We start from the raw sequence: 14,581 nt of genomic DNA on the forward strand, positions 1-14,581 counted from the left end.
CTGGTGCCACCTTTCATCTGGGAACCATCCTGCGTATCGTGGAATTTCAGGAGCCAGCCGGCCACTCCCAGCCACAGGCCCCCAAACACAAACCACGGCCCTTTTCCCTGGTAAAAAAACTCACTCAGCCCGCTTCTGGCTGGCAGATTGCAGGAGCCACTTGGCTCTATTAAGCAGCCCGACTCGGCACTTGTGCCACCTTTGATCTGGGAACCATCCTGGGTATCGTGGTATTTCAGGAGCCAGCCGGCCACTCCCAGCCACAGGCCCTCAAACAAAAACCACGGCCCTTTTCCCTGGTAAAAAAACTCACTCAGCCCGCTTCTGGCTGGCAGATTGCAGGAGCCACTTGGCTCTATCAAAGCAGCCCGACTCGGCACTGGTGCCACCTTTGATCTGGGAACCATCCTGCGTATCGTGGATTTTCAGGAGCCAGCCGGCCACTCCCAGCCACAGGCCCCCAAAAAAAATTAGGGGTCTTTTCCCTGGATGCAAAACCAACCTGCCCATCTTCTGGCTGGCAGTGTGTAGGAGCCACTTGGTACTATCAAACCAGCCCGACTTGGCACTGGTCCAAACTTTCATCTGGAAACCATCCTGCGCGGCGTGGATTTTCAGGAGCCAGACGGCCACTCCCAGCCACAGGCCCCCGAACACAAACAAGGGCCCTTTTCCCAGGAAGTAAAACTGACCCGCCCATCTTCTGGCGGGCAGATTGCAGGAGCCACTTGCCTCTATAAAACCACCCCGACTTGGCACTGGTGCTTCCTTTCATCTGGGAACCATCCTGCGTATTGTGGAATTTCAGGAGCCAGCTGGCCACGCCCAGCCACAGGCCCCCAAACACAAACCACCGCCCTTTTCCCTGGCAAACAAGATCCACTCACCCCGCTTCTGGCTCGCAGATTGCAGGACTCACTTTCCTCTATGAAACAAGCCCGGCTCGGCGCTTGTGCCACCTTTTTCCTCTGGGATCCATCCTGCGTATCGTGGATTTTCAAGAGCCAGACAGCCACTCCCAGCCACAGACCGCCAAACACAAACTATGGCCCTTTTTTCCTGGAAGTAAAACTGACCTGCCCATCTTCCGGCTGGCAGATTGCAGGAGCCACTTGCCTCTATCAAACCAGCCCGACATGGCACTGCTGCCACCGTTCATCTGGGAACCATATGCGTGGCATGGATTTTCAGGAGCCAGCCAGCCACTCCCAGCCACAGGCCCCCAAACACAAACCACGGCCCTATTGCCTGGAAAAAAAAAATAAGCTGCCCCGCTTCTGGCTGGCAGATTGCATGAGCCACTTGGTACTATCAAACCAGCCCGACTCGGCACTCGTCCCAACTTTCATCTGGAAACCATCCAGCGTATCATGGATATTCAGGAGCCAGCCGGACACTCCCAGCCACAGGCCTCCAAACACACACCACGGCCCTTTTCCCTGGCAAAAAAAACTCACCCAGTCCCACTTCTGGCTGGCAGATTGCAGGAGCCACTTTCCTAGATCAAACCAGCCTGACTTGGCACTGGTGCCCCCTTGGGTCTGGGAATCATCCTGCGTATCGTGGATTTTCAGGAGCCAGCCGGCCACTCCCAGCCACAGGCCCCCAAACACAAACTACGGCCCTTTTCCCTGGAAGTAAAACTGACCTGCCCATCTTCTGGCTGGCAGATTGCAGGAGCCACTTGCCTCTATCAAACCAGCCCAACATGGCACTGGTGCCACCTTTGATCTGGAAACCATCCTGCGTATCGTGGATTTTCAGGAGCCAGCCGGCCACTCCCAGCCACAGGCTCCCGAACACAAACCACGGCCCTTTTCCCTGGCAAACAAAACTCACCCGCCCTGCTTCTGGCTGGCAGATTGCAGGAGCCACTTGCCTCTATCAAACCAACCCGACTTGTCATTAGTGCCACGTTTCATCTGGGAACCATCCTGCGTATCGTGGATTTTCAGGAGCCAGTCGGCCACTCCCAGCCACAGGCCTCCAAACACATACCACGTCTTTTTTCCCTGGAAAAAAAACTCAGCTGCCCCCCTTCTGGATGGTAGATTGCAGGAGCCACTATGTACTATCATACCAGTCTGACTTGGCACTAGTGCCACCTTTCATCTGGGAACCCTCCTGTGTTTCATGGATTTTCAGGAGCCAGCAGGCCACTCCCAGCCACAGGCCCCCAAACACATACCACGGCCCTTTTCCCTGGCAAACATAACTCAGCTGCCCCGCTTCTGGATGGTAGATTGCAGGAGCCACTTTGTACTATCATGCCAGTCAGATTTGGCACGGGTGCCACCTTTCATCTGGGAACCATCCTGCGCATCTTGGATTTTCAGGAGCCAGCCAGCCACTCCCAGCCACAGGACCCCAAACACAAACTACGGCCCTTTTCCCTGGAAGTAAAACTGACCTGCCCATCTTCTGGCTGGCAGATTGCAGGAGCCACTTGGCTCTATCAAACCAGCCCGACTTGGCACTGGTGCCTCCTTTCATCTGGGAACCATCCTGCGTATCGTGGAATTTCAGGAGCCAGCCAGGCACTCCCAGGCACAGGCCCCCGAACACAAACCACGGCCCTTTTCCCTGGCAAACAAAACTCACCCGCCCTGCTTCTCTCTGGCAGATTGCAGGAGCCACTTGGCTCTATCAAACCAGCCCGACTCGGCACTGGTGCCACCTTTCATCTGGGAACCATCCTGCGTATCGTGGAATTTCAGGAGCCAGCCGGCCACTCCCAGCCACAGGCCCCCAAACACAAACCACGGCCCTTTTCCCTGGAGGTAAAACAGACCTGCCTATCTTCTAGCTGGCAGATTGCAGTAGCCACTTTGTGCTATGAAACCAGCACGACTCGGCACTGGTGCCATCTTTCATCTGGGAACCATCCTGCATATCGTGGATTATCAGGATCCAGCCGGCCACTCCCAGCCACTGGCCCCCAAACACAAACCACTGCCCTTTTCCCTGGCAAACACAATTCACTCACCCCGCTTCTGGCTCGCAGATTGCAGGACCCACTTTCCTCTATAAAACAAGCCTGGATCGGCGCTTGTGCCACATTTGATATGGGAACCATCCTGCGTATCCTGGATTTTCAGGAGCCATCCAACCACTCCCAGCCACAGGCCCCCAAACACAAACTATGGTCCATTTTTCCTGGAAGTAAAACTGACCTGCCCATCTTCTGGCTGGCAGACTGCAGGAGCCACTTGGCTCTATCAAACCAGCCCGACTTGGCACGGGTGCCAGCTTTCATCTGGGAACCATCCTGCGTATCATGGATTTTCAGGAGCCAGCCGGCCACTCCCAGCCACAGCCCCCAAACACAAACCACGGCCTTTTTCCCTGGCAAACAAAACTCACCCGCCCCGCTTCGGGATGCTAGATTGCAGGAGCCAGTTTGTGCTATCAATCCAGCCCGACTCGGCGCTGGTGCCCCCTTGGGTCTGGGAACCATCCTGCGCGGCGTGGATTTTCAGGAGCCAGCCGGCCACTCCCAGCCACAGGCCCCCAAACCTATACCACCCCCCTTATCCCTGGAAGAAAAACTGCCCTGCCCATCTTCTGGCTGGCAGATTGCAGGAGACACTTCGCTCTATCAAACCAGCCCGACATGGCACTGGTGCCACCATTCATCTGGGAACCATCCTGCGTATCGTGGATTTTCAGGAGCCAGCCGGCCACTCCCAGCCACAGGTACCCGAACACAAACCACGGCCCTATTCCCTGGCAAAATAAACTCAGCTGCCCCGCTTCTGGCTGGCAGATTGCATGAGCCACTTGGTACTATCAAACCAGTCCGACTCGGCACTGGTTCCCTTTTTCCTCTAGGAACCATCCTGCGTATCGTGGATTTTCAGGAGCCAGCCGGCCACTCCAAGCCACAGGCCCCCAAACACAAACCACCGCCCTTTTCCCTGGCAAACACAACTCAGTGCCCCGCTTCTGGATGGTAGATTGCAGGAGCCACTTTGTACTATCATGCCAGTCAGATTTTGCACGGGTGCCACCTTTCATCTGGGAACCATCCTGCGCATCTTGGATTTTCAGGAGCCTGCCGGCCACTCCCAGCCACAGGACCCCAAACACAAACTACGGCCCTTTTCCCTGAAAGTAAAACTGACCTGCCCATCTTCTGGCTGGCAGATTGCAGGAGCCACTTGCCTCAATCAAACCAGCCCGACTTGGCACTGGTGCCTCCTTTCATCTGGGAACCATCCTGCGTATCGTGGAATTTCAGGAGCCAGCCAGGCACTCCCAGCCACAGGCCCCCAAACACAAACCATGGCCTTTTTCCCTGGCAAACAAAACTCACCCGCCCCGCTTCTCGCTGGCAGATTGCAGGAGCCACTTGGCTCTATCAAACCAGCCCGACTCGGCACTGGTGCCACCTTTCATCTGGGAACCATCCTGCGTATCGTGGAATTTCAGGAGCCAGCCGGCCACTCCCAGCCACAGGCCCCCAAACACAAACCACGGCCCTTTTCCCTGGTAAAAAAACTCACTCAGCCCGCTTCTGGCTGGCAGATTGCAGGAGCCACTTGGCTCTATTAAGCAGCCCGACTCGGCACTGGTGCCACCTTTGATCTGGGAACCATCCTGGGTATCGTGGTATTTCAGGAGCCAGCCGGCCACTCCCAGCCACAGGCCCTCAAACAAAAACCACGGCCCTTTTCCCTGGTAAAAAAACTCACTCAGCCCGCTTCTGGCTGGCAGATTGCAGGAGCCACTTGGCTCTATCAAAGCAGCCCGACTCGGCACTGGTGCCACCTTTGATCTGGGAACCATCCTGCGTATCGTGGATTTTCAGGAGCCAGCCGGCCACTCCCAGCCACAGGCCCCCAAAAAAAATTAGGGGTCTTTTCCCTGGATGCAAAACCAACCTGCCCATCTTCTGGCTGGCAGAGTGTAGGAGCCACTTGGTACTATCAAACCAGCCCGACTTGGCACTGGTCCAAACTTTCATCTGGAAACCATCCTGCGCGGCGTGGATTTTCAGGAGCCAGACGGCCACTCCCAGCCACAGGCCCCCGAACACAAACAAGGGCCCTTTTCCCAGGAAGTAAAACTGACCCGCCCATCTTCTGGCGGGCAGATTGCAGGAGCCACTTGCCTCTATAAAACCAACCCGACTTGGCACTGGTGCTTCCTTTCATCTGGGAACCATCCTGCGTATTGTGGAATTTCAGGAGCCAGCTGGCCACGCCCAGCCACAGGCCCCCAAACACAAACCACCGCCCTTTTCCCTGGCAAACAAGATCCACTCACCCCGCTTCTGGCTCGCAGATTGCAGGACTCACTTTCCTCTATGAAACAAGCCCGGCTCGGCGCTTGTGCCACCTTTTTCCTCTGGGATCCATCCTGCGTATCGTGGATTTTCAAGAGCCAGACAGCCACTCCCAGCCACAGACCGCCAAACACAAACTATGGCCCTTTTTTCCTGGAAGTAAAACTGACCTGCCCATCTTCCGGCTGGCAGATTGCAGGAGCCACTTGCCTCTATCAAACCAGCCCGACATGGCACTGCTGCCACCGTTCATCTGGGAACCATATGCGTGGCATGGATTTTCAGGAGCCAGCCAGCCACTCCCAGCCACAGGCCCCCAAACACAAACCACGGCCCTATTGCCTGGAAAAAAAAAATAAGCTGCCCCGCTTCTGGCTGGCAGATTGCATGAGCCACTTGGTACTATCAAACCAGCCCGACTCGGCACTCGTCCCAACTTTCATCTGGAAACCATCCAGCGTATCATGGATATTCAGGAGCCAGCCGGACACTCCCAGCCACAGGCCTCCAAACACACACCACGGCCCTTTTCCCTGGCAAAAAAAACTCACCCAGTCCCACTTCTGGCTGGCAGATTGCAGGAGCCACTTTCCTAGATCAAACCAGCCTGACTTGGCACTGGTGCCCCCTTGGGTCTGGGAATCATCCTGCGTATCGTGGATTTTCAGGAGCCAGCCGGCCACTCCCAGCCACAGGCCCCCAAACACAAACTACGGCCCTTTTCCCTGGAAGTAAAACTGACCTGCCCATCTTCTGGCTGGCAGATTGCAGGAGCCACTTGCCTCTATCAAACCAGCCCAACATGGCACTGGTGCCACCTTTGATCTGGAAACCATCCTGCGTATCGTGGATTTTCAGGAGCCAGCCGGCCACTCCCAGCCACAGGCTCCCGAACACAAACCACGGCCCTTTTCCCTGGCAAACAAAACTCACCCGCCCTGCTTCTGGCTGGCAGATTGCAGGAGCCACTTGCCTCTATCAAACCAACCCGACTTGTCATTAGTGCCACGTTTCATCTGGGAACCATCCTGCGTATCGTGGATTTTCAGGAGCCAGTCGGCCACTCCCAGCCACAGGCCCCCAAACACAAACTATGGCCCTTTTTTCCTGGAAGTAAGATTCACCTGCACATCCTCTGGCTGGCAGATTGCAGGACCCACTTGGCTCTGTCAAACCAGCCCGACATGGCCCTGGTGCCATCTTGGGTCTGGGAACCATCCTGCGCCGCGTGGACTTTCAGGAGCCAGCCGGCCACTCCCAGCCACAGCCCCCAAACACAAACCACCGCCCTTTTCCCTGGCAAACAAAACTCACCCGCCCCGCTTCGGGATGCTAGATTGCAGGAGACACTTTGTGCTATCAATCCAGCCCGTCTCGGCACTGGTGCCCCCTTGGGTCTGGGAACCATCCTGCGCGGCATTGATTTTCAGGAGCCAGCGGGCCACTCCCAGCCACAGGCCCCCGAACGCAAATTACGGGACTTTTCCTGGAACAAAAACTGACCTGCCCTGCTTCTGGATGGCAGATTGCAGGAGCCACTTGGTACTATGAAACAAGCCCGACTTGGCACTGGTGACACCATTCATCTGGGAACCCTCCTGCGTATCGTGGATTTTCAGGAGCCAGCCAGCCACTCCCAGCCACAGGCCCCCAAACACATACCACGACCCTTTTCCCTGGAAAAAAAACTTGGCTGCCCGGCTTCTGGATGGTAGATTGCAGGAGCCGCTTTGTAATATCATACCAGTTCGACTTGGCCCTGGTGCCACCTTTCATCTGGGAACCATCCTGCGTATCGTGGATTTTCAGGAGCCAGCCGGCCACTCCCAGCCACAGGCCCCCGAACGCAAATTACGGGACTTTTCCCTGGATGTAAAACCGACCTGCTCATCTTCCGGCTGGTAGAGTGAAGGAGCCACTTGGTACTATCAAACCAGCCCGACTTGGCGCTGGTCCCAACTTTCATCTGGAAACCATCCAGCGTATCATGGATTTTCAGGAGCCAGCCGGCTACTCCCAGCCACAGGCCTCCAAACACCTACCACGGACCTTTTCCCTGGAAAAAAAACTCAGCTACCCCGATTCTGGCTGGTAGATTGCAGGAGCCACTTGGCTCTATCAAACCAGCCCGACTTGGCACTGGTGCCCCCTTGGGTCTGGGAATCATCCTGCGCGGCGTGGATTTTCAGGAGCCAGCCCGCCACTCCCAGCCACAGGCACCGAACACAAACCACCTTGCTTTCCCCTGGCAAAAAAAACTCACCTGCCCCGCTTCTGGCTGGCAGATTGCAGGAGCCTCTTGGTACTATGAAACCAACCCGACTTGGCAGTGGTGCCTCGTTTCATCTGGGAACCATACTGAGTATCTTGGATTTTCAGGAAGCAGCCGGCCACTCCCAGCCACAGGCCCCTAAAAACAAACCACGGCCCTTTTCCCTGGCAAAAAAAACTCAGCTGCCCCGCTTCTGGATGGTAGATTGCCGGAGCCACTATGTACTATCATACCTGTCTGACTGGGCACTAGTGCCACCTTTCATCTGGGAACCCTCCTGTGTATCATGGATTTTCAGGAGCCAGCCGACCACTCCCAGCCACAGGCTCCCAAACACAAACCACGGCCCTTTTCCCTGGAAAAAAACTCAGCTGCCCCACTTCTGGATGGTAGATTGCAGGAGCCACTTTGTACTATCATGCCAGTCCGATTTGGCACTGGTGCCACCTTTCATCTGGGAACCATCCTGCGCATCTTGGATTTTCAGGAGCCAGCCGGCCACTCCCAGCCACAGGACCCCAAACACAAACTACGGCCCTTTTCCCTTGAAGTAAAACTGACCTGCCCGTCTTCTGGCTGGCAGATTGCAGGAGCCACTTGGCTCTATCAAACCAGCCCGACTTGGCACTGCTGCCTCCTTTCATCTGGGAACCATCCTGCGTATCGTGGAATTTCAGGAGCCAGCCGGGCACTCCCAGCCACAGGCCCCCAAACAAATACCACGGCCCTTTTCCCTGGAAAAAAAACTCAGCTGCCCCGCTTCTGGCTGGTAGATTGCAGGAGCCACTTTGTACTATAATACCAGTCCGACTTGGCAGTGGTGCCACCTTTCATCTAGGAACCATCCTGCTTATAGTGGATTTTCAGGAGCCAGCCGGCCACTCCCAGCCACAGGCCCCCAAACACATACCACGTCCCTTTTCCCTGGAAAAAAAACGCAGCTGCCCCGCTTCTGGATGGTAGATTGCAGGAGCCACTATGTACTATCATACCAGTCTGACTTGGCACTAGTGCCACCTTTCATCTGGGAACCCTCCTGTGTATCATGGATTTTCAGGAGCCAGCCTGCCACTCCCAGCCACAGGCCCCCAAACACATACCACGGCCCTTTTCCCTGGAAAAAAACCTCAGCTGCCCCGCTTCTGGATGGTAGATTGCAGGAGACACTTTGTACTATCATGCCTGTCCGATTTGGCACTGGTGCCACCTTTCATCAGGGAACCATCCTGTGCATCTTGGATTTTCAGGAGCCAGACGGCCACTCCCAGCCACAGGCCCCCAAACACGTACCACGGCCCTTTTCCCTGGAAAAAACACTCAGCTGCCCCGCTTCTGGATGGTGGATTGCAGGAGTCACTTTGTGCTATCAAACCAGCCCGACTCGGCACTGGTGCCACCTTTCATCTGGGAACCATCATGCGTATCGTGGATTTTCAGGAGCCAGCCGGCCACTCCCAGCCACAGGCCCCCAAACACAAACCACTGCCATTTTCCCAGGCAAACAAAATTCACTCACCCCGCTTCTGGCTCGCAGATTGCAGGACCCACTTTCCTCTATAAAACAAGAACGGCTCGGCACTTGTGCCACCTTTCATCTGGGAACCATCCTGCGCGGCGTGGATTTTCAGGAACCAGCCGGCCACTCCCAGCCACAGGCCCCCAAACGCAAACCACGGCCCTTTTCCCTGTTAAAAAATCTCAGCTGCCCCGCATCTGGATGGTAGATTGCAGGAGCCACTTCCCTCTATCAAACCAGCCCGACTTGGCACTGGTCCCAACTTTCATCTGGGAACCATCCTGCGTATCGTGGAATTTCAGGAGCCAGCCAGCCACTCCCAGCCACAGGCCCCCAAACACAAACCACGGCCCTTTTCCCTGGCAAACGAAACTCACCCGCCCCGCTTCTCGCTGGCAGATTGCAGGAGCCACTTGGCTCTATCAAACCAGCCCGACTTGGCACTGGTGCCCTCTTTCATCTGGGAACCATATGCGTTGCGTGGATTTTCAGGAGCCAGACAGCCACTCCCAGCCCCAGGCCCCCGAACACAAACCACGGCCCTTTTCCCTGGCAAACAAAACTCACCCGCCCCACTTCTGGCTGGCAGATTGCAGGAGCCACTTGGCTCTATCAAAGCAGCCCGACTCGGCACTGGTGCCACCTTTGATCTGGGAACCATCCTGCGTATCGTGGATTTTCAGGAGCCAGCCGGCCACTCCCAGCCACAGGCCCCTAACACAGACTACGGCCCGTTTCCCTGGAAGTAAAAGTGACCTGCCCATCTTCTGGCTGGCAGATTGCAGGAGCCACTTGGTACTATCAAACCAGCCCGACTCGGCACTGGTGCCCTTTTTCCTCTGGGAACCATCCTGCTTATCGTGGATTTTCAGGAGCCAGCCGGCCACTCCCAGCCACAGGCCCCCAAACACAAACTATGGCCCTTTTTTTCCTGGAAGGAAAACTGACCTGCCCATCTTCTGGCTGGCAGACTGCAGGAGCCACTTGGCTCTGACAACCCCGCCCGATTCGGCACTGGTGCCACCTTTCATCCGGGAACCATATGCGTGGCGTGGATTTTCAGGAGCCAGACAGCCACTCCCAGGCACAGGCCCTGGAAAACAAACCATGGCCATTTTGCCTGGCAAACAAAACTCACCCGCCCCGCTTCTGGCTGGCGGATTGCAGGAGCCACCTGGCTGTATAAACCAGCCCGACTCTGCACTGGTGCCCACTTGGGTCTACAAACCATCCTGCGCGGCGTGGATTTTCAGGAACCAGCCGGCCACTCCCAGCCACAGGCCCCTAAAAACAAACCACGGCCCTTTTCCCTGGCAAAAAAAACTCAGCTGCCCCACTTCTGGATGGTAGATTGCCGGAGCCACTACGTACTATCATACCTGCCTGACTGGGCACTAGTGCCACCTTTCATCTGGGAACCCTCCTGTGTATCATGGATTTTCAGGAGCCAGCCGGCCACTCCCAGCCACAGACTCCCAAACACAAACCACGGCCCTTTTCCCTGGAAAAAAAACTCAGCTGCCCCGCTTCTGGATCGTAGATTGCAGGAGCCACTTTGTACTATCATGCCAGTCCGATTTGGCACTGGTGCCACCTTTCATCTGGGAACCATCCTGCGCATCTTGGATTTTCAGGAGCCAGCCGGCCACTCCCAGCCACAGGACCCCAAACACAAACTACGGCCCTTTTCCCTGGAAGTAAAACTGACCTGCCCGTCTTCTGGCTGGCAGATTGCAGGAGCCACTTGGCTCTATCAAACCAGCCCGACTTGGCACTGCTGCCTCCTTTCATCTGGGAACCATCCTGCGTATCGTGGAATTTCAGGAGCCAGACAGGCACTCCCAGCCACAGGCCCACAAACACATACCACGGCCCTTTTCCCTGGAAAAAAAACTCAGCTGCCCCGCTTCTGGCTGGTAGATTGCAGGAGCCACTTTGTACTATAATACCAGTCCGACTTGGCAGTGGTGCCACCTTTCATCTAGGAACCATCCTGCTTATAGTGGATTTTCAGGAGCCAGCCGGCGACTCCCAGCCACAGGCTATATAACATATACCACGTCCCTTTTCCCTGGAAAAAAAACTCAGCTGCCCCGCTTCTGGATGGTAGATTGCAGGAGACACTTTGTACTATCATGCCTGTCCGATTTGGCACTGGTGCCACCTTTCATCAGGGAACCATCCTGTGCATCTTGGATTTTCAGGAGCCAGCCGGCCACTCCCAGCCACAGGCCCCCAAACACATACCACGGCCCTTTTCCCTGGAAAAAACACTCAGCTGCCCCGCTTCTGGATGGTGGATTGCAGGAGTCACTTTGTGCTATCAAACCAGCCCGACTCGGCACTGGTGCCACCTTTCATCTGGGAACCATCCTGGGTATTGTGGATTTTCAGGAGCCAGCCGGCCACTCCCAGCCACAGGCCCCCAAACACAAACCACTGCAATTTTCCCAGGCAAACAAAATTCACTCACCCCGCTTCTGGCTCGCAGATTGCAGGATCCACTTTCCTCTATAAAACAAGAACGGCTCGGCACTTGTGCCACCTTTCATCTGGGAACCATCCTGCGCGGCGTGGATTTTCAGGAACCAGCCGGCCACTCCCAGCCACAGGCCCCCAAACACAAACCACCGCCCTTTTCCCTGTTAAAAAATCTCAGCTGTCCCGCATCTGGATGGTAGATTGCAGGAGCCACTTGCCTCTATCAAACCAGCCCGACTTGGCACTGGTCCCAACTTTCATCTGTGAACCATCCTGCGTATCGTGGAATTTCAGGAGCCAGCCAGGCACTCCCAGCCACCGGCCCCCAAACACAAACCACGGCCCTTTTCCCTGGCAAACAAAACTCACCCGCCCCGCTTCTCGCTGGCAGATTGCAGGAGCCACTTGGCTCTATCAAACCAGCCCGATTCGGCACTGGTGCCACCTTTCATCTGGGAACCGTCCTGCGTATCGTGGATTTTCAGGAGCCAGACAGCCACTCCCAGCCACAGGCCCCCGAAAAAAAACCACGGCCCTTTTCCCTGGCAAACTAAACTCACCTGCCCCGCTTCTGGCTGGCAGATTGCATGAGCCACTTGGCTCTGTCAAACCCGCCCGACTCGGCACTGGTGCCCTCTTTCATCTGGGAACCATATGCGTTGCGTGGATTTTCAGGAGCCAGACAGCCACTCCCAGCCGCAGGCCCCCGAACACAAACCACGGCCCTTTTCCCTGGCAAACAAAACTCACACGCCCCACTTCTGGCTGGCAGATTGCAGGAGCCACTTGGCTCTATCAAACCAGCCCGACTCGGCACTGGTGCCACCTTTCATCTGGGAACCATCCTGCATATCGTGGATTTTCAGGAGCCAGCCGGCCACTCCCAGCCACAGGCCCCCAAACACAAACTATGGCCCTTTTTTTCCTGGAAGGAAAACTGACCTGCCTATTTTCTGGCTGGCAGATTGCAGGAGCCACTTGCCTCTGACAACCCCGCCCGATTCGGCACTGGTGCCCCCTTTAATCCGGGAACCATTGCGTGGCGTGGATTTTCAGGAGCCAGACAGCCACTCCCAGGCACAGGCCCTGGAAAACAAACCACGGCCATTTTGCCTGAAAAAAAAACTCACCCGCCCCGCTTCTGGCTGGCGGATTGCAGGAGCCACTTGGCTGTATAAACCAGCCCGACTCGGCACTGGTGCCCACTTGGGTCTGCAAACCATCCTGCGCGGCGTGGAATTTCAGGAGCCAGCCGGCCACTCCCACCCACAGGCCCTTAAAAACAAACCACGGCCCTTTTCCCTGGCAAAAAAAACTCAGCTGCCCCGCTTCTGGCTCGCAGATTGCATGAGCCACTTGGTACTATCAAACCAGCCCGACTCGGCACTGGTGCCCCCTTTGATCTGGGAACCATCCTGCGTATCGTGGATTTTCAGGAGCCAGCCGGCAACTCCCAGCCACAGGCCCCCAAACACAAACCACAGCCCTTTTCCCTGGAAAAAACACTCAGCTTCCCCGCTTCTGGATGGTGGATTGCAGGAGCCACTTGGTACTATAAAACCAGCCTGACTTGGCACTGGTCCCAACTTTCATCTGGGAACCATCCTGCGTATCGTGGAATTTCAGGAGCCAGCCAGGCACTCCCAGCCACAGGCCCCCGAAAAAAAACCACGGCCCTTTTCCCTGGGAAACAAAAGTCACCTGCCCCGCTTCTGGCTGGCAGATTGCATGAGCCACTTGGCTCTGTCAAACACGCCCGACTAGGCACTGGTGCCCTCTTTTATCTGGGAACCATATGCGTGGCGTGGATTTTTAGGAGCCAGACAGCCACTCCCAGCCACTGGCCCCCAAACACAAACCACCGCCCCTTTTTTCCTGGAAGTAAAACTGACCTGCCCATCTTCTGGCTGGCAGATTGCAGGAGCCACTTGCCTCTGACAAACCCGCCCGATTCGGCACTGGTGCCACCTTTCATCTGGGAACCATCCTGTGTATAGTGGATTTTCAGGAGCCAGACAGCCACTCCCAGCCCCAGGCCCCTGAACACAAACCACGGCCCTTTTCCCTGGCAAACAAAACCCACCCGCCCCACTTCCGGCTGGCAGATTGCAGGAGCCAGTTGGCTCTATCAAACCAGCCCGACTCGGCACTGGAGCCCTGTCATGGTTTGAGCCTGGCACAGAGCCAGTGCCCCCCATGAAAATGCCTCACCCTGGTGTCTGCTGTGAGATGTGACCAGGAATAAGCAAAACAGGCTCCAACTTAAACATAAAGAACACTTTATTACCTAAACTACAGGAAAATAGGGAAAGACTATAAGGAAAAGAAAAAAAAATTGAAAACCTTACAAAAACCATTTTCCTCCTCCCCACTACCTGACTTTCCCAATCCGATACATTCTCCCAAATCATCAACTGCCCAGCCTTGGCTCCACACTTTAGTATACTCAAACTGCAGTTCATGAAGAGGAAAGGAGTCCTTCTTGTTCCATAGGCTTCCCCTGGAAACACACTGAAACCTCGTGTGCTTCCCTGTCACTTCGGCACCGCCCGGAAAAAGTCCTTTTGCCGCTTGTGACATCTTCCTTCCATGCCCAGTGCTCTCACCACTGACGCATGGCCAGAGCTGCTCTTAGGGTTGTCTTTCAAGGATGCCTTGTCTCACTCCAAAAAGGCACAGTCTCTGCTTTGGGACATCTGTCCCCCCCATATTTTTCCAACCCCCTGGGGCCGGGGGGTCCTCACGAAGAACCCTCCTGGGTTTGAGCCACTGCTTCCCCCTAAGTGCAGTCTGTGTCACAGGAACAACTGAGTCCATGGCCACAAGAAAAGTCCAGCCAAAAGGCCACTCCAAATCATCTCTTCCCATTCAATCATCTCCACGTTCTTCGGGCCAGGTCCTTGTCTCATCTCATCTCTTATCTCCCTTCTTATTCAGCTTCGAGGAGGATTAGCATTTTTGCAAGGCCCCAATCATGAAAGAAAGGGTTAAAAGTTTTCAGTCTCTGTCTGTCCCTGAATGCTGG

The sequence above is a fragment of the Zonotrichia albicollis genome, chromosome 2 (assembly GCF_047830755.1).
Source record: "Zonotrichia albicollis isolate bZonAlb1 chromosome 2, bZonAlb1.hap1, whole genome shotgun sequence".
In the NCBI taxonomy this organism is placed as follows: domain Eukaryota; kingdom Metazoa; phylum Chordata; class Aves; order Passeriformes; family Passerellidae; genus Zonotrichia; species Zonotrichia albicollis.